Source organism: Pongo abelii, chromosome Y (genome assembly GCF_028885655.2).
Source record: "Pongo abelii isolate AG06213 chromosome Y, NHGRI_mPonAbe1-v2.0_pri, whole genome shotgun sequence".
NCBI classification, from domain to species: domain Eukaryota; kingdom Metazoa; phylum Chordata; class Mammalia; order Primates; family Hominidae; genus Pongo; species Pongo abelii.
Window position 1 is genome coordinate 54,108,887 of NC_072009.2, and position 27,827 is coordinate 54,136,713.

The following is a 27,827-nucleotide window of genomic DNA, read 5'->3' on the forward strand; positions in this document are numbered from 1 at the left end:
TCTTCACTCTACCTGCAGGGTCATTTCTTTTTATTTTAGTTTAGTTTAATTTTTTTGAGAGAGAGTCTCTGGCACAATCTTGGCTCAGTGCAACCTTAGCCTCTCGGATTCAGGTGATTCTCCTGCCTCAGTCTCCTGAGTATCTGATATTATAGGCATGCACTACCACGCTTGGCTAGTTTTAGAATTTTTAATTGTGATGGGGTTTCACCGTGTTTCCAAGGCTGGTATTGAACTGACCTCAAATGATCTGCCCCCACAGCCTCCCAAAGTGCTGCAATTACAGGTGTGAGATGCCACACCCGGTTTGATCATTTTCTTTACTAGATCTACATGCTGCTTCTCTTAGTCCTACATATGCCACTATCAACTCATTTATTTATTTTCTGTGATAGGAAGACTCATGGAAAGAGTTGGTCCTGAAAAGGATTAATTTTATTTTTCTTAACTCTCCTTTCTTAAGGCATTTACCCTGTTTTTAGAATCATATTTTATACTTGTCACTAAATCCCATATATCACTTGTCTCTTGCATATTACACAGTCATTTGTATCTGTAAATCTGATTCACACCAGTATTCTTGAAATACTATTTTGCTTTGGATTACATGACTCAACTTTCATCTGATTTCTCTATTTAATTGTCAGTGTGTTTTGCTTCATTTTATCTAATAGACGTCTATTCCTTAGATCATTAATGGAACTACATAGAATACCTGTTTCTCCTTCCCTTTCTCCTTCCCCTTTTCCCTTCCCTTTTTCTTTTCTTTCCTTTTCTTTTATTAAGAAAGTGTTCTGTTACCCAATCTGGAGTGCAATAGTGAGAACTTGACTGACTACAGCCTCAAATTGCTGGGCTTAAGCAATTTTCCTCCATTGATCTCCTCAGTAGCTGAGACTACAGATGCACACCACCACCCCTGGCATTTTATTGATGTTGTTTTGAGACAAAAGCCTCTTAAGTTTTAAAGCTGTAGTTCTAAGGAATTCAATCAGTGATATGATCTCTGAATTTCTATACATTGTGCTTTTCTTTTTTTTTCTTATGAGTGCCCCAAAATTAAGACAGCTAAATTTAAAACTTCCCCTGAACTTCTTTACACTTTCTACATGCCTCTCTCCCATCATTTTTTGTCCAAAAGTACATCACCTATATAACATAAAAACTGGGGATATTCCAAATACAATTATTTTCCCTCATCTCTTTCATATTTTATCTTTAACAACTTATTTCTTATCTACCACCTACAAATTTTTTTTCTGGTTGCTGTTTATGCATTAAAGTTGAGGTCATCATTTATTGTTCCCTAAATGATAGTATGAACATCTTAATTTACATCCTTCTTCTGTGTTACCCTGTTCAATTTATTTTTCATTGAGGGTCTAGAATTATTCTACTTTTCAACGAATAAAACACATCTCTTTTCTTTTCCTTTCTGTTCTTGTTCCTTTCTGCTTTACTATTAACTGTTACTTTATGAAGTGAGGAGCCATTTCAGTGTTATTTACTATTATATCCACCATTTTAGGAGCGATTTCAGTGTTATTTGCTATTATATCAACCATTTTAAGCTAGAATTCTGAGCTATAATAATGTCTCTCTAAGTGTTTAATATTATAATAAATAATACAACTTTGTAATTTCAATATTAAATTTTTGAATACTGTCTATATAGTATTTATGAAACAATATTTTAGTTGACTTGCAGATAAGCTTATGCTATTTTTTCACTCACTCCTTCCATTTCTATCCTTCCTAGCTATAAGACATTTAGAGGTGTGAACTTGACATATTCTTCTCTATACTTGAGAGCCTGTTGAAGTGATGTGAATAAAGAAATCTAAGCTGACCATTTAATTCATGTTAATAAATATAAATGTTTAAAATTTAAAATTTATTTAAATGTTTTTATTACTGAAATGTATTATTACAGTTATTATATATTTTTTTAATTATTCAAAACTCACTATGGGAAACAAACATGGAAAAATCTCAAGTAATTCATTATTTATTGTTCCTTTTATCATAGAGGTCACAAGCCTTCTCCTTACTTGTTAGGGCCATATTTCCACAACAGTCATAACATTTCACTTTTCATTTCCCAGGGAAATCTCAGGAGTGTCTTTTGAACTCTATATTGATATGCCTACAACTGCCCAGTGTAATTCTGTCTTCTTAGGAAGGTATGACTCTGCAAGATGAATATGATAATGTCTTAAAATATCACACTTACATTTAATTGTACAAAACACCACTAATGTAATAATAATATATGAGCTGCACATTATGTAGTCTATATAGAGAGTTAATTTTTACACTCAAATACTTTAGTTAGAGACTGTGAGATTAAACTGGCCCAAGATGGAATTTAATTATTTGTAACAACTACCATGCTGTGGTGAAATGAAGTAACTGAACTCTTAATAATTTGGAAAACAATAAAGTCATATCACTTAAAATTTGCTAACAGAAACATATATTTCTTAACTATTTCTTATTACATGAAAGACAGAATGGCTTTCATGATAATGATGGAAGCAGTGTCAAATAAAATCTTACAAGACAGTCTGGACATGATGGCTCCATGACTGGAATCTCAGCACTATGGGAGGCTGAGGCAGGTGAATTACTTGAAGTCAAGTGTTTGAGATGAACGTGGCCAACATGGTGAAACCACCTCTCTACTAAAAATAAGAACATTATCTAGGCATGGGGGTGCATGCCTGTAATCCCAGCTACTCAGGAAGCTGAGAGAAGAGAATCCCTTGAACCTGGAAGGCAGAAGCTGCAGGGAGCTGAGATCGCACCACTGCCCTCTGGCCTGGGTGAGAGAGTGACTCCATCTCAAAAAAAGACCTCTCTGAACATTAAAAAGCAAGGTAGATTTAATGAAATTTCTATTTTATGTTGTCATTAAAGTTAACTGGGTTTAAAGTGAAGAAATATAAGGAAGAGAAAACAAACTCAGACTTGATTTTTGGAGCTCTGGAATCTAATAACATAACTCAGGGGTGCGTTTAATGAAGAAAGACTGGACCTCTAAGTTTGGGCAAGACAGTATGTGGCATTGTAACTGACCATCATCACCCACTCTATGGCTTCATGGCAACTGTGAGGAATATTAAATTCTAGATGCAGATTTTGATGCATGTGTGGAAATACGGAGCTTTTCTCAAATAATTGTGGTTGTGTGATTTAAAATGTCTGAGGCTCCCTTAGAGATTATTAGCTCGGAGGCTTTTCTTTAGCCCACCTCAGAGCTTTCTTGGGGACAGAAGTTGACTCCCAGGAGGCATTTGTGGAAAGGAAATATACTAGTCGGAGCCACCAGTAGCAAGGAATAAGAGTCAGATCAAGCAGTACACAAACAAAATGCCTGGAAAGAAGATGCTGGTGGAGAAAATTGATGTGGAAAATCAGCTTTGAAAAACTCTCACAGTTTGTTGCTGTTTATTTTGGATTGGGTTTTAAATAGTCACAGAACTTGCCCTGTGGCCCACATTGGAGTCCTGTGGCATGATCATGGCCTACTGCAGCGGCAACCTCCTTGAGTTCAAATGATCTTGCCACCTCAGCCTCCTGAGCATCTCACCTCTCTGGAATCCACCAATCCTCCCCCCTCAGCATTTCACAGTACAGGCATGGGCCTCCAAAACTAGCTTATTTTTGTAATTTTTTATACAGAAGAGATCTTGTCATGTTGTCAAGGCTGGTCTCATACTTCTGGCCTCAAGTGATTTGTTCTCCTAAGCCTTCCAAATTGGTGGGATTACAAATATAAACCACCATACCCAGACTCCTACTGGTATATTTAGAAGGATATAAGAATGTCCATTTTGGATGCATGCAGGGAGAAGACCCCAAAACTTTTCACTTTTCGCTGACTTTGGACTAAACACTAGAGTTCCTGAAGGAGTCCATATGCAAATTCTGGACAGTTTTTCCTTTCTTTCTTTTCCTCTTCTTCTTTTCCCTCCTTGGATTTTTTTTTTTAAGTGTGTCAAGGATAGCAGATGATGAAAAGGATGACAGAACACAGATTAAATGTTCATACATGACAAACAATACAGACTGCAAAACTAGCTTTAAAGAGTTGTAAAACAAGTACACAACCCACAAACTAAGCAATTGTGGAGGTCAAGAATTTGTTATCTGAATAGGATGAATAATATTCAAAGTGTTCAACATTCAACAATAAAATAAAAGACATTCAAAGATAAACACAAAAACAGCACATTCGAAGAAAACATAATTAAAAGAAACTATTTCAGAAAGCCCAGGCATGGTACTAACTAGGGAAATCTTTCAATTCTCTTCAATTTAATGTTCTCAAAGACCTAAAGGAACCCAGTAGAACAGTGATTTAAAATTGAAAATACCAATAAAGACATTTACATTATTTAAAAAAATGAAATCAATAATCTGTAACTAGAAAGATTGACTAGCTTGTGAGGGCATGCAAAAAGTGTACTGAGGCAACTTGAAGATTGATTGTTTGATATTATTCAGTGTATGAAACAAAAAGAGAAACAAGAATAATGAAAAAAACTAAGGTTGCCATGGAATTCCATCAAGAATATCAACATATTCATAATGGGAGTTCCACTGAAAAAAGAGAAATATGGGGGGAAAAAATATTTGAATGAACCATAGCTGAAACTTCACAAATGTGTTGATAGATGGAAATCTACTGATCCAAGTATCTCCATAGAAAAAAAAATACTCCAGGAAGAATAAACTCAAAGATATCCACAATGAAACACATGAACTGAAATTGACAGAAGACAAATAAATAGAGAACTTTAAAAGAAGCAAGACAGAAGTAACTGATCACATGCAAGTTATCATTCATGACATTAGCATCCAATTTCTCATTATAAATTATGGAGGAAATAGGTCATGGTGATGAGATCTTCAAAGTGCTGAAATAAAAAAATTAAGTCAATCATAAACTCAATATCTGTCCAAACCAAAATTTAAATTTTTGAGCAAGTAAGGCATTTCTAAGCAAACAGAATTAAAGAGAGTACATTCCTACTAGATCAGCCTCACAAAACATGATAAAAACATATAAGGCATGAAAGTAAAGTAGTATCTCATGTGAAAATAAAGAAATAAAGAACATCAATAAAGTAATTACACCAGGAAATAGAAAAGCCAATATTATTGTATACGGGGTTCCTGTGACTTTATTTTTCTACTGTATTTAAATGACAAGAGGAAAGTCACAGTATCTTACAACTGTAATCCCAACCAAGGATGGGGATTTCTTGAGCCCAGGAGTTTGAGACCAGTCAGGGCAACAAAGTGTGACCCTGTCTCTACAGAAAATCAACAAAAATAGCCAGCTGTGGTGGCATACACTTCTGTCCTAGGTACATGAGGAGTCGAAGTGGAAGGATCCCTTGAGCCCAGGAGCTGGAGGCTGTAGTGAACCATGTTTATCCTATGTGACTGAAACCCTGTCTCAATGAAGTAAAATAAAATTCAATAATAACATAAAGAAATGACAGAGAATAAAACAATAATTACATATCTGGGTTGTTGGTAGAAAAATATGTAATATTTTTGTATAAAAATTTTTGTTTGTTATACAAAATTTGTATAACAAAAATCATACAAAATTTGTATATGAAATTTTGTATAACAAACAATTTTTGACAAAAAAAGAAAGGTAGGGAGAGCAATATGAGAAAATGATTTTTGTGTAATGTCAATAGTCAGTTATTGTAATTCACACTATATTATTATAAATTTAAGATATTAATTATAATACCATTAATAGACCATAAGAAAATAACTGTTCAAATATACTGAAGAGAAATGAAGGAGTCAAAATGGTACCCTAGAAAAACAAATGCAAATATAAGCAGTTTTGGAGGAATGAAATACAACAACACCAATAACAAAACTTGTAGAAAAAAAGGACAAAAATAGGAAAATAAATTCTTGTCAGAAATTAATTTCCATCCAAATAAACTCCAGTTAAACATCAAAGACTGGCAGAATAACTTTTTAAATATCCTAAAATTGAGGGAAAATATAAAGCAAACTGTAACCAAAATAGAGGTAGAATTACTAGACAAATATCAAAATTGTTTAATTGATCAAGAAGGTATAACACTTACATATATACCTATTAACAGATCCTCAGGATATATGAAACAATAATAAATTGATTTCAGGAGCTATACAGTCCTGCAATAATAGTAATAGTGGGAGATTTCAACACCTCACTTTCAACAATGTATGAAATGACCAAATCCAAATTCAATAAGAAAACAAAGGTCTTGAAAAGCAGCATAAACCAAATAAGTCTATGTGACACATACAAAACACTCCACTCCACAAGCTGACTACACATTCTTCTAAAGTGCATGTTTGTTATTCTCTGTGCTATCCTCAGAATAGACTTTATGGTAGGCCACAAAGGAAGTCTATTATATTTAATATTACTGAAATCACATATAATGTTTTCTCCAACCACAATGTAATAAAACTAAAGACCCATTTTCTTTTTTTTCTTTTATTTCTTTTTTTCTTTCTTTCTTTAAAATAAATAAATAAATAAATAAATAAGTTGCAGTCTCACTCTGTCACCCAGGCTGGAATTCAGTGGTGTGATCTTGACTCATCACAACCTTTCATGTTCAAGCAATTCTCCTGCCTCACACTCCTGAGTAGCTGGGACTATAGGCACACACCACCATGCTAGGCTAATTTTTGTAGTTTTAGTGGAGACGGAGTTTCACTGTATTGATGAGGCTAGCCTCAAACTCCTGACCTCAGGGGATCCACCCACTTCAGCCTTTCAAAGTGCTCGGATTATATGCATGACCACCATGCCTGACTGAGACTCATTTTCTAAAACCTGAAAAATATATATTATTTGGAAATTGATAAATACGCTCTTCAACAATCTATGGTTAACTGAAGAATCTGCAAGGAATTGAATAATTTTCACAAACAAAAGAAAAATTAAAACATACTAAAGCTTCTGAAATGCAGCTAAATCAAAGTTGAGAAATATATATGTGTAAACATATAGATATATAAGAAGAAATGTAAAATTTATAACATAAATGTACACACAAGGAAGCAGAAAAAATGTAAACTAGAGGACAGTACTTTTGTAAAAAATATGGCATAGTAAAGGAAGCTGCCATCAATTGCCCCCAACCCTAACCCCCCAAGAACACCCACAGAAAAACCAAAACCAAGTATACAATGCCGAGATTATCACCATCAATAACGCAGAGCTCAAAACTGAGAATGAGGCTGTTTCTAGGGTGACAGAGAAGTGAAGAAACCAGGCAGAGGGCAAAAATTTGGCCTTTTATATTCATGACACTAGTCCTCTAGTCTGCTGACAAACAAGTGTTAAAAAATAGAAAAAGAAAAACTCCTCTGAATCTTGGTTACTACATTGAATAAAATAAAGTTGAAGTGGATGGACAGCTTCCCCATCACTTTGGATTTCCTGGCAGCAAAACTATTCATGCCTTAGCCCAAGGAAGCCTTGTGAGCACCTGAAAAGTGAAAAATAACCTGGGGACAACAAGGGATGAAGTAGCAAGACAGGACTACCATCTCCAGCCTGGATAGCTCAGTCACAGGAGATGCCAAACCTGAATGCCTCTACAGCATTACCATAAGGTATGAGGTATATCATATAATTTCCTTGATGACAAACCTGTAGAGAGCCTTCTCACAGGCTTAGGATATCCCCTTCAAAATCTCTCAGACAGGAGACTGTCAGTGTTTCAAAGTTTGTTAGAGCTGAGATAAACCTGGGCTTAAGGCACCATCTACTGCCAAACAGAGGAACTGACCTAGCCAAAATCAAGCAAACCATGTCCCACCATACTTTTGTCTTAAAGAAAACCCAAAGCAATTATATACAACAAAATGCAAAATAAGACAGAGAAAACAATAAACTAAATAACTAGTCCTTCAATAAAAAGATATATATGTATAACCACAAGAAATAATACCAAACAGGTAATTATAACATCCCTAAATGGACAAAGCATAAACCATTGACCAATGCTAATTAATAAGAATGGCTATCAGTGGTTATCGGATCAAGAATTCAAAATATCAGTTTCCAGGAAACTCAGATCTCTAAAACAACACAGAAAAGGAACTGATACAATTCTGAGAGAAACTTTTAAAAATGGACTGAAAGTATTTAAAAATAAAAAGAGTCCCAGAACTGAGAAATATACTGGTTGAAGTAGAAAATTCAGAAGGCTTTCAACAGCAGAAGAGAACAAACAGAATGAAGAATCAGTGAGCTCTAAAATGAGTTAGGACCAGGTGTGCAGGCTCAGGCCTGTAATCACAGCATTTTGGGAGGCTGAGACTGGTTGATCAGTTGAGGTTGGCAGTTCAAGACCAGTCAGGACACCATGGTGAAACCCTATCACTACTAAGAATACAAAAAATTCTCTGGGCATAGTGGTGCACACCTGTAATCCCAGCTATTCAGGAGGTTAAGAGAGGAGAATCACTCGAACCTGGGAGGCAGACATTGCAGTGAGTCAGTGTTGTGCCATTGAACTCCAGCCTGGGCAACACAGAGAGACTTTGTCCAAAAAAAAAAAAAAAGTAAAATAAAAAAGAAAAGAAATAAAAATTAACATAGGTTATTAAGAAATGAACAAAGAACAAAACAGAAAAACAATAAAAAAGAATGAACGACATTTACCAGATATACAAAATTCTCTTGAATAAGCAAATCTAATATTTAGCAATATTCATGAAAGAGTTCAGCAAATGGAAGGTATATACAGCATATTCAAATGAATAATAACAACTTTCAAAAATTTGAGAGATATAAATATATAGGTTCAGAAAGATCAGAGACTACAAAAAAGATTAATACGCCATAAAACTACCCCACAACAAACAAGAATCAAGCACTCACTCTCAGTCACCACTGCAAGCTCACTCACCTTGTTCTTCTACCACTCTACTATCCCACTCCTCTGCCCATCGCAATAGAAAAAGATATAGCCATACTGGTCATTGACAATGGCTCTGGTGTGTGCAAAGCTGGCTTTGCTGGGGATGACGCTCTCCGAGCCATGTTTCCCTCCATTGTGGGGCACCCCCGACACCAGGGAGTGATGGTGGACATGGGCCAGAAGGACATCTATGTGGGCAATGAAGCCCACAGCAAGCACAGCATCCTGACCCTAGAGTACCCCATCGAAAATGGCATCATCACCAACTGGGACAACATGGAGAAGATCTGGCACCATTTCTACAATGAGCTGCATGGGGCCCCAGAGGAGCAGCCAGTGCTGCTGACCAAGGAACCCCTGAACCCCAAGGCCAACAGAGAGAACATGACTCAGATTATGTTTGAGACCTTCAACACCCCAGCCATGTACGTGGCCATCAGGGATGTGCTGTCCCTCTATGCCTTTGGGCACAGCACTGGCATTGCCATGGACACCGGAGACAGGGTCACCCACACGGTGACCATCTAGGAGGGCTACTCCCTTCCCCATGCCATCCTACTTCTGGAGCTGGCTGGTTGGGACTTGACTGAGTAACTCATGAAGATCCTCAATGAGCGAGGCTACAGCTTCACGATCGCAGCCGAGCGGGAAATCATGTGCGACATCAAGGAGAAGCTGTGCTAGGTCTACCTGGACTTCAAGCAGGAGATGGCCACTGCCACATCCTCCACTTCTCTGGAGAAGAGTTACAAACTGCTCGCTGGCCAGATCATCACCATTGGCAATGAGCGGTTCTGGTGTCCAGAAGTGCTGTTACAACCTTCCTTCCTGGGTATGGAATCTTGCGGCAACCACTAGACCACCTTCAACTCCATCATGAAGTGTGACGTGGACATCTGCAAAGACCTGTACACCAACACGGTACTATCCGGCGGCACCAACATGTGCCCAGGCATTGCTGACAAGGTGCAGATGGCGATCACTGCCCTGGCTCCTAGCATCATGAAGATTAAGATCATTGCACCCCCAGAGAGCAAGTACTCAGTGTGGATTGGTGGCTCCATCCTGGCCTCACTGTCCACCTTCCAGCAGATGAGTATTAGCAAGCAGGAGTATGACGATTCAGGCCCCTCCATCGTCCACCACAAATGCTTCTAAATGAACTGAGCAGATGTGTAGAATTTGCTGCATGGGTTAATACAGAAGTATAAATTTGCCCTTGGCAAATGCATACACCTCATGCTAGCCTCATGAAACTGGAATAAGCATTTGAAAAGAAATTGTCCTTGAAGCTTTTATCTGGTATCAGCACTGGATTGTAGAACTTGTTGCCGGTTTTGACCTTGTATTCAAGTCAACTGTTCCCCTTGGTATTTGTTTAATACTGTGTACATATCTTTGAGTTCAAACTTTAGTGCATGTGGCTTGGTCACTTCATGACTGCTGACGTAAGAACGTGCTTGTGGAAGACAAGTCTGTGGCTTGGTGAGTCTGCATGTCCAGTAGTCTCTGATCTGTGCAGGGTATTAATGTGTCAGGACTGAGTGTTCTGGGATTTCTCTAGAGGCTGGCAAGGGCTCCTGAAACAGTTTCTTCCATCCTGCCTGTCTGTCAGGGTTGGAAAGACCAAGCCATAGGACCCAGTTTCCTTTCTTAGCTGATGTTTTCTGCCAGAACACCGTGGGCTGTCACTTGCCTTGAGTTGGAAGCAGTTTGCATTTACACCTGTAAATGTATTCATCCTTTTAATTTATGTAAGGGTTTTTGTATGAAATTCTCAATTCTTTAAAGAGATGACAACAAATTTTTGTTTTCAACGGTTATGTGAGAACATTAGGCCTCAGCAACACATCATTGTGTAAGGAAAAATAAAAGTGTTGCCAAAAAAAAAGAATCAAGCTCTCAAAGTCTGAGAAATAAAGAAAATTCTAAAAGCACTAAGGGAAAATAAACAAAAAAATAGAGGAACTTGAAATCATTCGGCAAAAGACTTGTCAACAATAGGCTTTTAAGGAATACACAGTATTAAAAGATATAAATTGTGATGTCAAAAATGTAATTGGAAGAGAGGGTAAATGTCTAGAGTTTTTATGTGACAAATGTTTTCAGCTTAAGCTAGTTGATTATTAACTAAGATGTTTTCTCTGAGCCTTTGATGACCATCAAAAGCTATAGCAGCAACACTAACAATAAAAACAAAGCAGTCAAAGCTTATCACTACTGAAAATAATTAAATGCTAAATATTTAAAAGCAGACATGGGAGGAAGAAAGGAAAAAATGATGTATGACTCAATCAGAAACAACTAACAAGATAATAGTAGTAAGAACTTACCTATCAATGATTATCTTGAATGTAAATGAATTGAAACCAGGTATCTGAGGCTCAGGACAGGCCCAAGCAGTGTTGTGGCTGCCTGTCTGCATTTCAAGGTCACTGTATGGTAGGGTCAGTTCTTTGGCTAGAGAAAAGGCTTTTGTGTCACCAGAGGAGGGCTTATTGAGTTGATTTGAGAGACAATACAAGCACCAAGATTTGGAATGTCACAGGTTTGTGTTTGGGAAACCAGCCCAACACCCAGTGGGTACCCTGAGTCTGGAGGAGAAAAAGGAATTAGAAAGAGACACAATAAACATTTAAAATGTGTGTCCAGGAGACCAGCACATTGAAAGCTTGCTCAAGGCCCATTGCTCCTGGATTTCACCCAATTTATTGGTTTACAAGTTTTTGTTCTCAGGGCAGCTGGGAGGGGGAGGAAGGGATGAGGAAAAGGATTAATCAGTGAAGGAGAAATCCTGAGCCATTCAATAAGATGTTTGGCACTGGCAGTTTCTGTGCATTTCCTTAAGCAAAAGTGTGTGTCAAACTTACTTAAGATCTGTAACTTATCAGGACTGAAATGGGTGGGAGCTGGTTTCAGAAGGAGCCAAGATGTTTGGATATACTCCACTGCTTCAAGGGAGTGTTATCTCCCTGAGCAACATGTGGAATGCTGTTGAGCATTTATGCACTCGGGGCATAAATACGTGAGGGCAATAAGGAGACTTTTCTCCTCAGAGGCTGCCCATGGCTCCCCATGGGTTTCTTACACAGGGTAGACCAACTCAACTGGCACCCCAGAAACTCTCTTTTCCACAGTTAGTAATTATCAGTTTTTGTTTTGGACCAAAGACAGGACAAGAGATAAACAAATAATATTGGTTTCGCCCTGTGGTGACAGCATTTTCCAGCCAGCAGGCCTGCTTTACCTTCTGGAAAGAAGGCTGGGCCTCAGAGTCCCACAAAACTTCTTCTTCCATCTGATCTCTTTTAGAGGGCCATGAATAAAATGGGCCTCCACAGTCCCAAGAAAGCACTCAATGACTTGGGCTTGGACTTTTCTGGAGACAAGACAATTTGAATGCCACGGACTGCCAGGTACTGTCATCCCATGGGCCATGAGACCATTTCTCCTGTTCAGTTCCCCTCTACTCTTTATTGGGGACTAGGGCATGGAATGGCTGTAGGGATGACTAGCCCTGTCTCTGGGACAAGGACAGACCCCAGCGAAGGGGAAGCCACCAGCCAGGAGCCAAGGTCTGGGGCCAGGTTTGAGGAGAAGTTTCCTCTGACCCTATGCTTACTCCTGCAGCCTGACTCATCACCTGAATTTATGTCTATTTTGGAGAATGGAGAAAACATACTTAGGAAAAGACACTTGCAGGCTTGTCACCTAAAGACAAACCCAGCGTACTTCTGGTGTGTTTATTTTTAGCATTTTGTTTGTTTCTCTTTTATCATGTTTCTGCTACATATCAGTGCTTCTTTGAGCACACTCCCTGCACTCTGTGATCTTCCTTTGATGAGGAGGATCCTTTAAGATAAGAAAAGTGCAGGCTGGCCAGCTGTCGATCTGGTCTACATTTGAGGCTGGCCTATGTCTTGTCTGGCCTTCACACCATCTGCACTTTTTCTCCTCCTTTCCACATACCATTTGGATATTACCATATTTCTTGGCACCTCTTTTACCTGGTTATATTTAGATCCTCCACAGCCGAGGTTTGTGACCCTGGTCAGGTTCATGTGACTTCTCACTTCTAAAATAGGGATGGTGCCAGGACCTGCCATGGGGATTGTCGCAGAGATTAAGTGGGGGTGGTTATCAAAAGCCTAAGAGTACCATTGAGACACAGTGCACATTCATTAAATACGAAATCTTTATTATCAAGTGCTGCCTAATTGTTCTTTAGGATCAACCATCATTTATTTGCATAACTATCAAGCTCTTGGTAATCATTTTCCCATTTTCAACACTGGAGAACAATACTTCATTGAAGTCATTGTAAATAAAGTGTTAACGTATTAACAGTTTCAAGTAATAGGCTTTAAGTGCCTCAAGAGTGCCAGGTCAATCAGAGCCTGACCCAAGTCTTTGCAGCCACAGAGAAAATGGAAAAGGCATTGCCATTTGTGATATCATGGGACCCACAGCCACAGGTGGCCAAATTGAAACAGGAAACCATATTCCTCAGCTTGGCTTCAGTTTCTTCCCAAGCCTTACTGCTCTGACCTGAGAGAGCCTCTTCCCACCAAAATATGGTGTTCTTTGTGTCTCCCAGGCCACTGCAACATAGTGAGATATACCAGTAGGGGTCCAAACATGAGGTTGCCACTCTCCCTCTCATCTTTCCTGCTCCTTTCCTCTGCCCTCTGGCAGCTTACAGTAACATGCTGGACCACTCTATGGCTGTACCTGAGTGGTGGCTGATGCCACTAGCACTGGCATCCTCTAAGGAAATTTCCTTCCAGACTGCGAAGTTGGTCTACACTTAGGAGCTGGACTTCATGATGCACACTGCAGACACCTCTGTGGTTGTGTCTACTGATACCCTTGGTGATGCCTACATGTGGATCTGCTTTGGCCAGATCTTGAGTTTTTGAGCTGCATCTGGTGATTACTTGGGTCTTGTTTCAGGGAGTGGAAGTGTGGGTAGAGACAGGATTTTCTGCTGGAATCTGTGGTGTTTAATTAGACTTGGAACCAGTACAGCTGGAACAGAGACTCTTCCTTGAGTCTCTGACACCACATATTATTTCTCATATATTTTATTTTGAAAATAAAAATATATGCACATGACTGAAAAATACAGAGGTGAGGGAAGAGTTACACAGAAGGAGCTGCTACCATGTACACCTCACCCTAGTCCCCTGAACAACCCATTAACAACCAGGTACCACAGAGGAAGACTGAGTTTCTTAGACTCCCACCTTTTCTCCACCCTCAGCCAATGATAGGAATATCTTGATTTTAGTTTCTTTCTTACTTATCATTGAAGTTGCAAGTAACTGTAGAGTATAAATAGTTAGATATATATTTTGTTGATCAAATACAATAGAATCTTGTGACTTTCCTCTTGCAGGAAGTATATTAGCACTGTCAATTCACATATATGTCTTGGTATTCTATGGGTGTATACAAATTTTTGCTTTAGCTTTCTATTTTCATAGAGTTTCTATTGCCTTTTCTTTTCTCTTTCTATTTAAAATTAAATTGTCTCCTTTTATCACATCCTTAACATCTTCCCTCATTTCTAACCTCCCATCTGAAAAGTCACTGCTGGATGCCTTCCTTTTTCCTGTTCCCACCCAACCAACATCTCTCTAGGCCTGGGATTGAGCTGTCATTCCAAGGGCTTTCATAACTGCCTCCCTTGGTTTTTACATGTCAAATGCTATTTCACTACTGCAACTCAGGGACTCATCTGCCAGACAGCTAACCACATTTCTTATGTGTTTTTCTTTAATTGTCTGTGGTTTTGAAATATTTTTTAAGTTCTGTCTTCCAATTTTGAGAGTTACACATTTTAAGAGAATTTCAAGCTGTCTTTCCTGGTCTCTGAATTTTCCTATTATCTTCCTAAATTTTGTTACTTTCTATGGATGCAATATTTTATACTTCTTTGAGACTATAGGGAGCATTCATTCTGAACTTTCCTTGATCAGAGGTCATGGGGCCAGAAGGAAAAAGGAACTTAAAAACTCATTTCTCTTGAGGTGAGTTGTCTGTTTGATCATATTTGTCCTGTTTTTTTTTTTTTTTTTTGCATTTTTTAAAACTGTTGAACACTTATGTTTGCCTGTGCAATTAGTAATAAGGCTGAAATGGGGATGGTGACAGGCTCATTTCACATTGGGACAATAGGAACTGGGCTTCAAACCAGGGGTATACACATGGGAAGGATGATTTCCTCTGGGAATCCCTAAGCTTCCTTGTTTCCTCTGCAGAAATGTTCACCTTCGGTTGTCCTGCTGCTGCCTTGGCACGGCGATGCTCTTCCTCCACTTGCAACCTGACTGCACAACTGTGGACATTGTGCTCATGGTTTTTCACTTTTCTTTGTCTTGAAGAGAGAGAAGGCAACCCATTTCTCTACTGTGATGGAACCAGAATGTTCGTATTAGAACTTGAACATTATTCGCTCTACATCAGAGGGCAGGCAAGCTTCTGCAGGAAAGAGGAAATACCAGAAAATAGACATGAGGACAGGAGGTCACTTTGACCTATAAAGGTCCTCAGGGACAGCTTGGTACTGTGTTAGATGGTCACTCTTCTGTGCAGAAGGAAGGACTGTGTGAGGCTTTCCCTCAGGCCTGTTCTGTGTCTGAGCTCAGGACCAACTTAATTCTCATTGTACAACCTCATAGATTAGGAAAAGAAAAGAATCTTGCCTTCTCAGGCCTCCTGCCCATCCATATTCTAAGCTGCAGATAGTGATTCCTTATTTAAAAACAGCTTCGTTGAAGTGTGATTGGCATATGGTAAACTGCACATGTGCAGACAGAAGAACCGATGATTTTCTCCATGTGAGTATTTCATTCACTGTAAGGCCAGAAGTGCGATGAAGGTGATGAAAACGTACTTTCCTCCCGGTGATAACGATCTCTCCTTGGCCTATCTAGGACCACAGATCTGCTTCTTTCACTAAAATTTCGCGGGTATTTTATAGAATTGCATGTAAATACAGTATGTATTTGGGTCTTTGTGCATCGTTCTGATCTGGCTTCTTTTATTCAGCAGAACCACTTTCAGAGTCACTCTGTTCTGATTGCATCAACAGTCCATTCCTTTTCATGCTGACCCACATGCCCTGGTGTGGATGTGCCACAGCCTGTTCACCCTTATTCTGTGTGTGGGCATTTGGGGGACCCCTGGTTTGGGAACATTGCATATAAGGATGTTGTGAATATTTATTTATGTATGTAGCCTGTAAACTTGCCTTCATTTCTCATCATTCATTCCTAGGAGGGCAGTGGCCACATCATGTCATGGTAGATCTGCATCGACCTTGCTAAGGAACCACTGGCCCTTATGCTAAGTGTCTGGTCCATTCCCTACTTTCCGTCTTGCTCCATCTGATTTAGTCATACTAACCTCTTGTTTCTTTCACCCTCCAGGGCAATAACTTCTTAGCATACCACACTTCCTTTACAATTGGAATCACCAGCTCCTTCTCCATGTGCTGGTTTTGATTCCCTCACTAAAGTTTGCCTTCTGTGACCCATGTGTAACACATTGCCCTCAAAACATCCTATGTATGAGAGGGTTTTGGGATAAGAGACTGTTCCTGATGAGTTTCAAGTACCTGCAGTGCCTCTGAATAGAAGAAAGATGACTGGCTGTGTCTTGTCACCCATTGTCCCTGGAGCTCACCTTGGTTGATAGAAAGAAGACTGGATGTTGCCTGGACATATGTTCAAGTGACTCACAAACTTTTTCTAAATGACAATGGGAGACCTGGCCAGGGGCTGGACCTGAAGTTCCTTGGAAGCTGTGTGATTGAAAGTGAGTCACTCAATCACCTGATCCTGACTTTTTTCTCTACATGTGGGACGAACCATATCTGGCAGAGTTACTTTGAGTTCACTTGAGCAAGTCACCTGCATGTGGTGGTGCTCAGAAAATGTTAATTTCCCTTTATTTACGTGGAACAATGCATGGATATCATATGCTGAGGTCTGAATTATAATAGAGCAAAATGCAGAAGACCTTCTAAATACTGAGGAGACATCACTGATCACTGGGCGTCTGGATAGGAAGCATAGAAAAAGTGACCTGGAGCTGGAAATGGCCAGTGGGTCTGCTACAGATATTTAAACAGGCATGAGTGGGACAGGAGAGGGATTACCACCTTATACCCACTAGAATTTCTTTTTTTTTTTTTTTTGAAAAAGGGAGAGTTGGAGAGTTTCTGCAGAAAATGGTACCCTTGTGCATTGATGGTGGGAATGTGAAATGGCGGTGATGGTTGAACAATAACATAAGCATACTTAATGCCACTTACCTGTACATGTACAAATATTTAGATTGGTAAATTTTATGTTACATTTCTTTTAACGCATACAATAAAGGCTTCCTGAGACCTGGTCCTGAAATAGTTCCACGTGGAACAAAGGAAGACCCTTCTTTCCTAGAGTGAGTAGGAGCTTTTTATTTTTCTGAAACAGAGTCTTGCTCTGTGGCCCAGGCTGGAGTGCAGTGGTGTGGTCTCTGCTCACTGCAGAGCTTTGACTGTGGCCCCAACCAGCTAGTGAGACTCACATTAATTCAGTAAAGACTAATTGACCAAGGCTCAAGTTGACACCACTAAAGGGTAATTGACAGTGTGGACTTCCCAATTAGAAAGCAATTTAGCACTGTACTAAGTCAAAGATTAAACTTGGGACCACATGAGCAAGCAAGCTAGTTAGATAAACACCCACATTCGTTTGTTTCTACTCTAACTTACTTGACGAAAGGGAAAAGGCCATTTTCAGCCAAGTTAATTCCTGGAGCTTATGCCAACCCCCTAGCCTAGCAAAAAAGTTTGCATCTGCTAATTTTCCCAACATCTTGACTGAATCCCCACAGATATCAAAGCAACAACAGGAGTTTCTAGAGTACAAATTTATTTCTGTCAAAATCGAAGAAATAATTGATTTCAATTTCTGTACATACTTTGCAATGCTTAATACTTGATACAGATTAGAAACCTGGAGGTTTACCTTCTTAAATCTGCTTTTTCAAAAGTGAACCAAAATGTGAAATCACATGTTTTTGGTTTGTTCATTTTCCTTCACCTTTTGCAACATGGCACTCCTTTTGATTGACATTGAAAGACAGAGATCAATTTATTAAATCATTTCTCACTGTTCTTTTCCCTTTTGCTTTGAGACATTACAAGTGAAACTTCTGGTAATTTCAACAGTGCACACTATAAATAAGGGGAAAAGCTTGTGGGCATCTGGCAATATGGTTGAAAAGTAACAACTCTGTTCTGCAGCTCCAAGCGAGATGAACACAAAAGACAGGTGATTTCTGCATTTCTAGCTAAGTTACCTGGTTCCTCTCACTGGAAGTGGTTAGATATTGAGTTCCAGCCACAAAAGGCAAGCAGAAGTACGGTGAGTGTTACCTCACTCAGGATGTGCAAGAAGCTGAAAACTTACTCCCTTAACCAAGGAAAGACATCAGGGGCTGTGCTATCAAGACCATAACCTGCAGTTTTGAATGGTTTTAACAATGCACAGAACAGGAGATTCCCTAGTGTGCCTGCATAACCAGAGACCTGAGTTTTCAAGCACACAACTAGGTGACTGCTTTCACAAATGCTGAGCTAGCGGCAAAATAATTTTTATACCCCAGTGGCACCTGGAACACCAGTGACACAGAACCATTCACCTCCCTGGAAAGCGGCTGAAGCCAGGGAGCTAAGTGGTCTCACTGAGCAGGCCCCACTCCCATGGACAACAGCAAGCTGAGATCCACTGACTTCAAGTTCTCACTACCCACATAGAAGCCTGAAGTCAATCTAGAATGATCAAGCTTGGTTGGGAGAGGGTCAACCACCATTACTGAGACCTGAGCATAAGGATTTCCCCTCAGAGTGTTAAGAAAACTGCCAGGAAGTTTGGACTGCAAGGAACTCACAGAAGCGTGCAAAGCAGCTGTGGCCACATTCGCTCTCTAGATTCCTCCTACCTGGATAGGGCATCTCTGAAAGAAATGCAGCAGTCTGAGTCAGGGGCTTATATATAAAACTCCCATCTCCCTGGGACAGAACACGTGGAAAAAGGGATGGCTGTGAGTGCAACTTTAGCAGACTTAAATATTCTTGCCTGCTTGCTCTGAAGAGAGCAGTGTATCTCCCAGGACAGTGCTCAAGCTCTGCTGAGGGACAGGCTGGCTTTTCAAGTGTGTCCCTGACCAATGTGCTTCCTGACTAGGAGACCCCTTCCAGCAGGGGTCAACAGACACTTCATACAGAAGAGCTGTGGCTGGTACCAGCCAGGTATCACTCTGGGACAAATCTTCCAATCATTGCTGTTGTGCAACTTCATATGGTGATACCCAGGCAAACAGCAGCTAAAGTAGACCAGCAAACTGCAGCAGACCTGCAGAAGAGAGGCCTGACTGTTAGAAGAAAAACTAACCAACAGGAAACAGTAACATCAACATCAACATTAACAAAAAGGACACTCACACAAAATCCCAATCCAAAGACATTCAGGATCAAGGACCATATGTAGATAAATCCATGAAAAATGAGGAATAGCCGGCACAAAAGAGCTGAAAATTCAAAAAACTAGAATGACTCTTCTCCTTCAAATGATTGCAACTCCTCTCCAGCAAGGGCACAAAAGTGGATGGAGAATGAGGTTGATGAGTTGGCAGAAGTAGGTTTCAGAAAATCAGTAATAATAAAATTCTTTGAGCTAAAGGAGTATGTTCTAAACCAATGCAAGGAAGGTAAGAACCTTGATAAAACGTTACAGGAGCTGCTAACTAAAATAACCAGTTAAGAGAAGAACATATGTGACCTCATAGTGCTGAAAAACACAGTGCAAGAAACATTGTGAAGCAAAAACAAGTATTAATACTGAATCAATGAAGAGGAAAAAACAGTATCAGAGATTCAAGATCAACTTGATGAAATAAAGCATGAAGACAAGATTAGAGAAAAATGAAAGAAAAGCAACAAACAAAGGCTCCAAGAAATATGGGACTATGTCAAAAGACCAAACCTATAATTGATTGGTGTACCTGAAAGTGATGGGTAAAAATGGAACCAAGTTTGAAAACACACTTTAAGACATTATCCAGGAGAACTTCACAAATGGAACAAGACAGGTCAATATTCAAGTTCAGGAAACATGGATAACACCACTAACATAATCCTCAAGAACAGCAATAGACAAATAACTGTCAGATTCTCCAAGGTTGAACAAAAGAAAAATGTTAAGGACAGCCAGAGAGACAGGTCAGGTTACCTGCAAAGATAAATCCATCAGACTAACAGAGGATCTCTCTGCAGAAACCCTACAAGCCAAAAGAGAGTGGAATACAATATAAAACAACCATTTAAAAAGAGCAATTTCAACCTATAATTTTATATTGAGTGAAACTAGGCTTTATAAGAAAAGAAAAATAAAATTGTTACAGACAGCAAAATGTATATGGTTTTGTCACCACCGTGTCTGCCTTCGAAGAGCTCCTGAAGAAAGCACTAAATACTGAAAGAAAATACTGGTACTCACCTGGTGCAGTGGCTCAAGCCTGTAATCCCAGCACTTTGGGAGGCAGAGGTGGGCGGATCATGAGGTCAGGAGATGGAGACCATCCTGGCTAACACAGTGAAACCCCATCACTACTAAAAATACAAAAAAAATTGCCGGCCATGTTGGTGGGTGCCTGTAGTCCCAGCTACTCAGACTCAGGAGGCTGAGGCACAATGTTAGGAGCACAGGAGGTGGAGCTTGCACTGAGCCGAGATCATGCCACTGCACTCCAGCCTGGCCAACAGAGTGAGACTCTGTCTCAAAAAACAAAAAAAACAAAAAAAAAAAGAAAACTGGTACTCACCATTGAAAAAAATAGCAAAATATAAAGAACAACAACACTATGAAGTAAGTGTATCAACTAATGTGCAAAACAACCAGATACCATTGCCATGCCAGGGTCAAATTGACACATAAGAATATTAACCTTAAATGTAAATGAAATAAATTTGCCAATTAGAGTACCAAGACTGGCAAATTGGATAAAGAATCAAGACTCTTCATTGTGCTATATTCAGGAGAAGCATCTCATGGGTGAAGACACACATTGGCTCAAAATAAAGGGATGGAGGAATATTTACCAAGCAAATGGAAAGTTAAAAAAAAAAATGCAGGAGTTGAAATTGTAGTCTATCCTAAGACAAATTTCAAGCCAACATAGATCGTAAAAGACAAAGAAGGGAATTGCATAATGGTAAAGGAATCAATGCAAAAAGCAGAGCTAACGATCCTAAATATATATGAACCTAATACAAGAGCACTTAGATTAAAAAGCAAGTTCTTAGGGACTTACACAGATTTAGACTCATGCACAATTCTAACAGGAGACTTCAACACCCCACTATCAATATTACACAGATAAATGAGACAGAATTTTAACAAGAATACTCAGGAAGGGAACTCAGCCTTGACCAAGCAGAGCTAACAGACATCTACAGAAGTCTCCACTCCAAATCAACAGAATACACCTTCTTCTCATCACCACATAGCACTTATTGTAAAATTGACCACATAATTGGAGGTAAAACACTCCTCAGCAAATGCAAAAGAACGGAAATCAAAATAAACTGTCTCTCACACCAGAGTGGAATAAAATTAGAACTCAGATTAAGAAACTTTTTCAAAACTGCACAATTACACGGGAACTGTAAAACCTGCTCCTGATTGACCACTGGGTAAATAACAAAATTAAGAAAGAAAGAAAGAAGTTGTTGAAATCAATGAGAACAAGACACAACCTACTACAATCTCTAGAACACAGTTAAAACAGCGTTAAGAGAGAAATTTATAGCACTAAATGCCCACATCAAAAGTGGGAAAGATCTAAAATCAACACCCTAAAATCACAATGAAAAAAACTAGAGGGACAGACATAGTGGCTCATGCCTGATATTTCAGCACATTGGGAAGTTGTGATAGGCAGGTCACCTGAGCTCAAGAGTTCAAGACCAGCTTAGTCAACCAACATTGTGAAACTCCATGTCCACAGAAAATACAAAAAAAAAAAAAAAAAAAAAAATTAGCCCGGCTTGGGGGCACACACCTGTAATCTAGGATTCTCGGTAAGCTGAGTTGAGATAATTTCTTGAACCCAAAAGATAAAAGCCACAGTGAGCTGAGGTAGCACGACTCCACTCCAGTGTGTGTGGCAGAGCAAGACACCTTCTCAAAAAAAAAAAAAAAAAAAAAAAAGAAGAAAGAGAGAAAAAGAGCTGAAGAAGCAAGAACAAACAAATCCAAAAGCTGAGACAAAAAAAGATATATCTGAGTTCAGAACATAACTGAAGGTGATAGAGACAGGAAAATCCTTCAAAAAATTCGTGAATCCAGGAGCATTTTTTGTTTTATTTTGTAGAAATTAACAAAAAAGATACACTGCTAGCCAGACTAATAAAGAAAAAAAGGAGAAGAATAAATTAGACATAGTAAAAAAGGATAATGGGGATGTAACCACTGATCCCGCATAAATGCAAACTACCATCAGAGAATACTGTAAACACCTCTATGTAAATAAAGCAAAAAATCTAGAAGAAATAAATAAACTGCTGGACACACACAATTCTACAAGACTAAACCAGGAAAAATTAGAATCCCTGAAGAGACCAACAGATACTAAAGTTGAGGCAGTACTTAATAGCCTACCAACCAAAAAATGTCCAGAGTAGACAGATTCACAGCCGACTTCTACCAGAAGTACAAAGAAAAGCTAGTGCCATTTACTTCTGAAACTATTCCAAACAATATAAAAAGAGGGACTCTTCTTGAACTAATTTTATGAGGCCAGCATCATCTTAATACCAAAACCTGTCAGAGACAAAAAAAAAATAAAGGCAAATATCCCCTATGAACATCAATGTGAATATTCACAATAAAATACTGGCAAACTGAATCCAGCAACACATCAAATAGCTTATCCATCACAATCAGATCAGCTCCAACCAGCAAGGCTGGTTTCAACATACACAAATTAACAAAAGTAATTCCTCACATAAAAAGAACCAATGACAAAAACCACATAATTTTCTCTATTGATGCAGAAAAGGCCTTTGTAAAATTCAATATCGCTTCCTACTAAAAACACTCAATATACTAGGTATTGATGGAATGTATCAGAAACTAAAGAGAACTATTTGTGACAAACCCATAGGCAATATTATACTGAATGGGCAAAAGCTGGAAATATTTCCTTTGAAAACACAAAACACAAGGCACAAGACAAGGATGGCTTCTCTCACTACTCCTATTCAACATCAGATTGAAAGTTCTGCCCAGGGCAATTGGGAAGAGAAACAAATAAAGGACATTCAGATAAAAATAAAATAAGTCAAATTTACCCTGTTTTTAGAGGGCATAGTTGTATATTTAGAATACTCCATTATCTCACCTCTAAAACTCCTTAACAGTAGACAAGGGACTTGTCTTTTGTATGAGTTTGCTTAAGCTTATAAGCAACTTCAGCAATCTCAGGCTACAAAATCAATGTGCAAAAATCACAAGCATTTCTATAAATGAATAATTGACAAATAGAGACTCAAATCGTGAATGAACTCAAATTCATAATTGCTCCAAAGAAAATAAAATAACTAAGAATAAAAATTACAAGGAACATGAAGGACTTGTTTATGGAGAACTACAAACCACTGTCCAAAGAAATAAGAGAGGACAACAAAATTTGGAAAAAAAAAATCATGTTCATGGATAAGAATAAATATCATGAAAATGACCATACTGCTTAAAGTAATTCACACATCTACAATGATCTGATCTTTGACAAGCCTGACAAAAACAAGCAACTGGGGAAGAATTCCCTGATATGCGAAAACTGGCTTAGCATATGCAGAAACCTGAAACTAGATCCCTTTCTCACACCACATAATTAACTCAAGATGAATTAACAGACTTAAACGTAAAACCTAAAACCCTAAACACCCTAGAAGAAAATCAAGACAATACCATTCAGGATATAGGCATGGGCAAAGCCTTCATGACAAAAAGACCAAAAAAAAATTGCAACACAATCCAAAATTGACAAATGGGATGTAATTAATCTAAAGAGCTTCTTCACAGCAAAAGAAAATATCATCAGAGTGAACAGGTGACATACAAAATGTGAGAACATTTTTTCAACCTATCTATCTGAAACGGGTCTGCTATTCAAAACCTACAAGAAATATTTAAAAATATACAACAAAATAAAAAAACCCATCAAAAAGTGGGCAAAGGATATGAAGAAACAATTCTGAAAAGAAGACATTTAATCAGCCAACAAACACGTATAAAAAAAGTTCAAAATCACTGGTCATTAGAGAAATGCACATCAAAAGCACAATGAGATACCATCTCACACCAGTCAGAATGGTGACCATTAAAAAGTCAGGAAACAACAGATGCTGGTGAAGATGTGGAGAAAAAGGAATGCTCTATACTGCTGGGTGGGAGTGTAAATTAGTTCAATCATTGGGGAAGACAGTGTGGCAATTCTTCAATGATCTATAACCAGAAATACCATTTGACCCAGAAATCCCATTATGTGGTATACCGCCAGAGGATTTTAAATCATTCTACATAAGGAAACATGCACACGTATGTTTATTGCAGCACTATTCAGACCCAAAAAAGACATGGAACAAACCCAAATGCCCATCAATTATGGACTGGATAAAGAAAATGTGGAACATATATACCATGGGATACTGTGCAGTCATGAGTAAGTTCGTGTCCTTTTCAGGGACATGAATGAAGCTGGAAACAATCATTCTCAGCAAGCTAACACAGGAACAGAAAAGCAAACACAACCTGTTCTCACTCATAAATGGGAATGGAACAATGAGGACACAATGGGGCCTCTCAGGGAGTAGGGGGTAAGTGGAAGGAGATCATTAGGACAAATACCCAATGCATGCAGGACTTAAAACTTAGATGATGGGTTGATGGGTGCAGCAAACCACCGTGTCACATGTACACCAATGTAACAAATCTGCCTGATCTGCACATGTATCCTAGAAGTTAAACTGTAATAAAAAAGAAAGTCAGGTTAAATGATAGACTAAATAGAATCCATGAATTTATGATTACTCCCTATTTGGTTTTTACTTAATAATTTGTCTCTGCTTTGTGTCTCCAGGAAAGCAAAATAAAAATATATTGTACCAAACATTTTAAAAGAATTTACTAAAAAGCAGTTGGAGCCAATTGTTTTATCTCTTTATGAAGACAAGTGTAGATTAAAAACCAACTCTCCTAATGCTTGTCAGTGCTGCAAGGTGCTTATGATAAAAATGAAACTTCCAACCTAAGGATACTTAGCAGCCTCCAGAGCTTTAAGGAAAGCGGAGAAACAAAATATCCAACTTCAGGCTCTTTCTGGGAGAGCATGCCCCGTTCCTTGGGGACTCTTGGACCCTGGAGGAAGGGCGGAAGTGGGGTAGGTGGGAGCGGCCTTTGGAGCCACTGCTGCTCCCCATGGATAACTTGGAGTCTCAGCCTTCAGCAGAAATAGCAGGCTTTCCGCAAGCAGTGTTTGGTGTGCCTGCCTGTTTTCCATCTCTGTATCTTCCTTAGTGAGGTATCTACTCAGGTTTTTACCTTGGAATTGGGTTGCTTATCTTTTTGACTTTTAGGGTTTCCTCATATATTGTACATTCAAGTCACTTTTCATATGAGTTTGCTAAATTTTTCTATCTGTGGCTGGCTTTTTGGTTCTCTTTACCAGATTTTTTTTTTTTAGGTGGCGTCTCATTTTGTCACCAAGGCTGTAGTGCAATGACCCGATCTAGCCTCACTGCAATCCCCACCTCCTAAGTTCAAAGGATTCTCCTTGCTCAGACTCCTGAGCAGCTAGGATTACCGGCGCACACCAGAAATCCCAGTTAAATTTTTGTATTTTTAGTGCAGACGTGATTTCACCATGTATACGATGTTGATCTGGAACTCCTGTCCTCAGGTGATCTGTCCGCTTTAACCTTCAAAGGTGCTGAGATTACAGGCTTGAACTGCCATGACCAATGGTAACAGAGTGTTTTACAGAGTAGACATTTCAACTTCCAATAAAGTTCATATTATCCATTCTTTTTCTTTCATGGACTTGCTAATAACTAATTACGAAACCCACACCCATGAAGATATTTTCTAATTACAACTTTGTGTTGAAAAAATTCAATGTATGGGTACTTTTGACTAATTTTTTAACTGTAAAATTTTTGTCTATGTTCATTTGTTTCCATACAGTTTCCAGCAGTTTTCTTGCCACTTGTGAAATAGCTTTATCTCTTCCAAAGAATATGCTTTGCGTTTTTGACAAAATCAGTTGACTTGGGACACTTTTGGGGCTATTTATTCTCTTCCACTTATCTGCTTGTCTATTAAATTATGAATGCCACATTCTTCTTTATTACATTAGCTTTAGTGTAAGTATTCCTATCCAGATGTGTAAGTCCTTTAGCTTTGTTTTTCTTCAGTCTTATTTCATCTATTCTACATCTATGAAGAGTTTTTTGATATATTTACCTGGAATTTGATTGGGATAGGGCTGCCATAATCATAAATGTACTTCTCCAGAACGAGAAACATCTGTTTGATTGATTGATTGATTGAAAAAGAGTTGTGTCACCCATGTTGGAGTGCAGTGCTGCTATCTTAACTCACTGAGATTCTCCCACTTCAATGACTCAAGTAGCTGGGACTACAGGCGTTGTATTTTTGGTAGAGATGGATTTCACCCTGTTCCCCAGGCTGGTCTCCAACTCTCAGGCTCAAGTGATCTGCCTGTGGCAGCCTCCCAAAGTGCTGGGATTACAGGCATCTGCCAACATGCCAGGCCTCTCTGCATTTACTAACATTTCTTTTGATTTCTCTCAAAGACTGCTCATTGTTTACTGAATGAATTTTGCATATTTAGTTACATTTGTACTTAATGGATTCAATTTTATGGGTAGTATTTTAAGTGGTGTTTTAATATTTCAAATTCCAATGATTTCTATTCATTATTGCTGATATACAAAAAATCAATTGAGTTTTATCTATTGACCCTCTTCTTTGCTTCTTTTTATCTCCATTCAGTTACAGGAAGGTTGGCTCTATTTCACTTTCCCTTCCTGAGATTACCGCCTGGATTAACCCACCACGAATTTCAGAGATTTTCCCGGTCTACCACCGGAGGGTGGACAGAGCCTACGCACTGAGCCCGCAGAGCCCCCAAACGAAATTTCTGAGGAGCAGGGGGTCCTCACAGTGCCTCGGACAGTGCTTCCTTCTCCTCAGGACACACCAGAGACAGGCCGTGGTTGCAGGGTACCTGGGGACACCGGTGGCACGTTCATGGTGAAGACTAAGCCTACTTCATCTCAGGACCCGCCTGAGTGGTCGCGACTTTGGCACACCCGGGGTCGCGTCCACCATGAAGATGAAGCCTCTTTCTCTTCTGGACATGTCCAGGAGTGGCCGTTGCTACAAGAATTCTGGTGCTATGACCAGGTGACAACACAGACGTCTCCTCAGGACCTTCCCAGAAGAGGACATAGCATTCATACATCCGGGGGCCAGGTGAGGAAAACACACCTGGTCTGCAGCACTGAGAACTAAGGAGGGGCACTGCCCTGAGCCTTAATTCCCAGCCCTAGCCTCCAATTCTGACTATACGAAAGTGTCCCTTGAGTGAGTCAGTGACCACACATTGTCACAGCTACCAAATTGTGGTTTGCAGATCATCTGAGCTTGTTTCTGGGGGAGATTCTGGTACAGAGAAAGGAGAGGTGCTGAGTGGAACCACTATGACTGGCTGAGGACA

At 39.2% G+C, this 27,827-nt stretch overlaps 2 pseudogenes; both read left to right on the top strand.

Annotated features, from left to right (window-relative positions):
- The first annotated feature begins 9,074 nt into the window (after positions 1-9,074).
- On the top strand, positions 9,075-10,285 carry LOC129053367 (actin, cytoplasmic 1-like; annotated as a pseudogene).
- Positions 12,282-27,365, top strand: LOC129053325 (PTPN13 like Y-linked pseudogene; annotated as a pseudogene).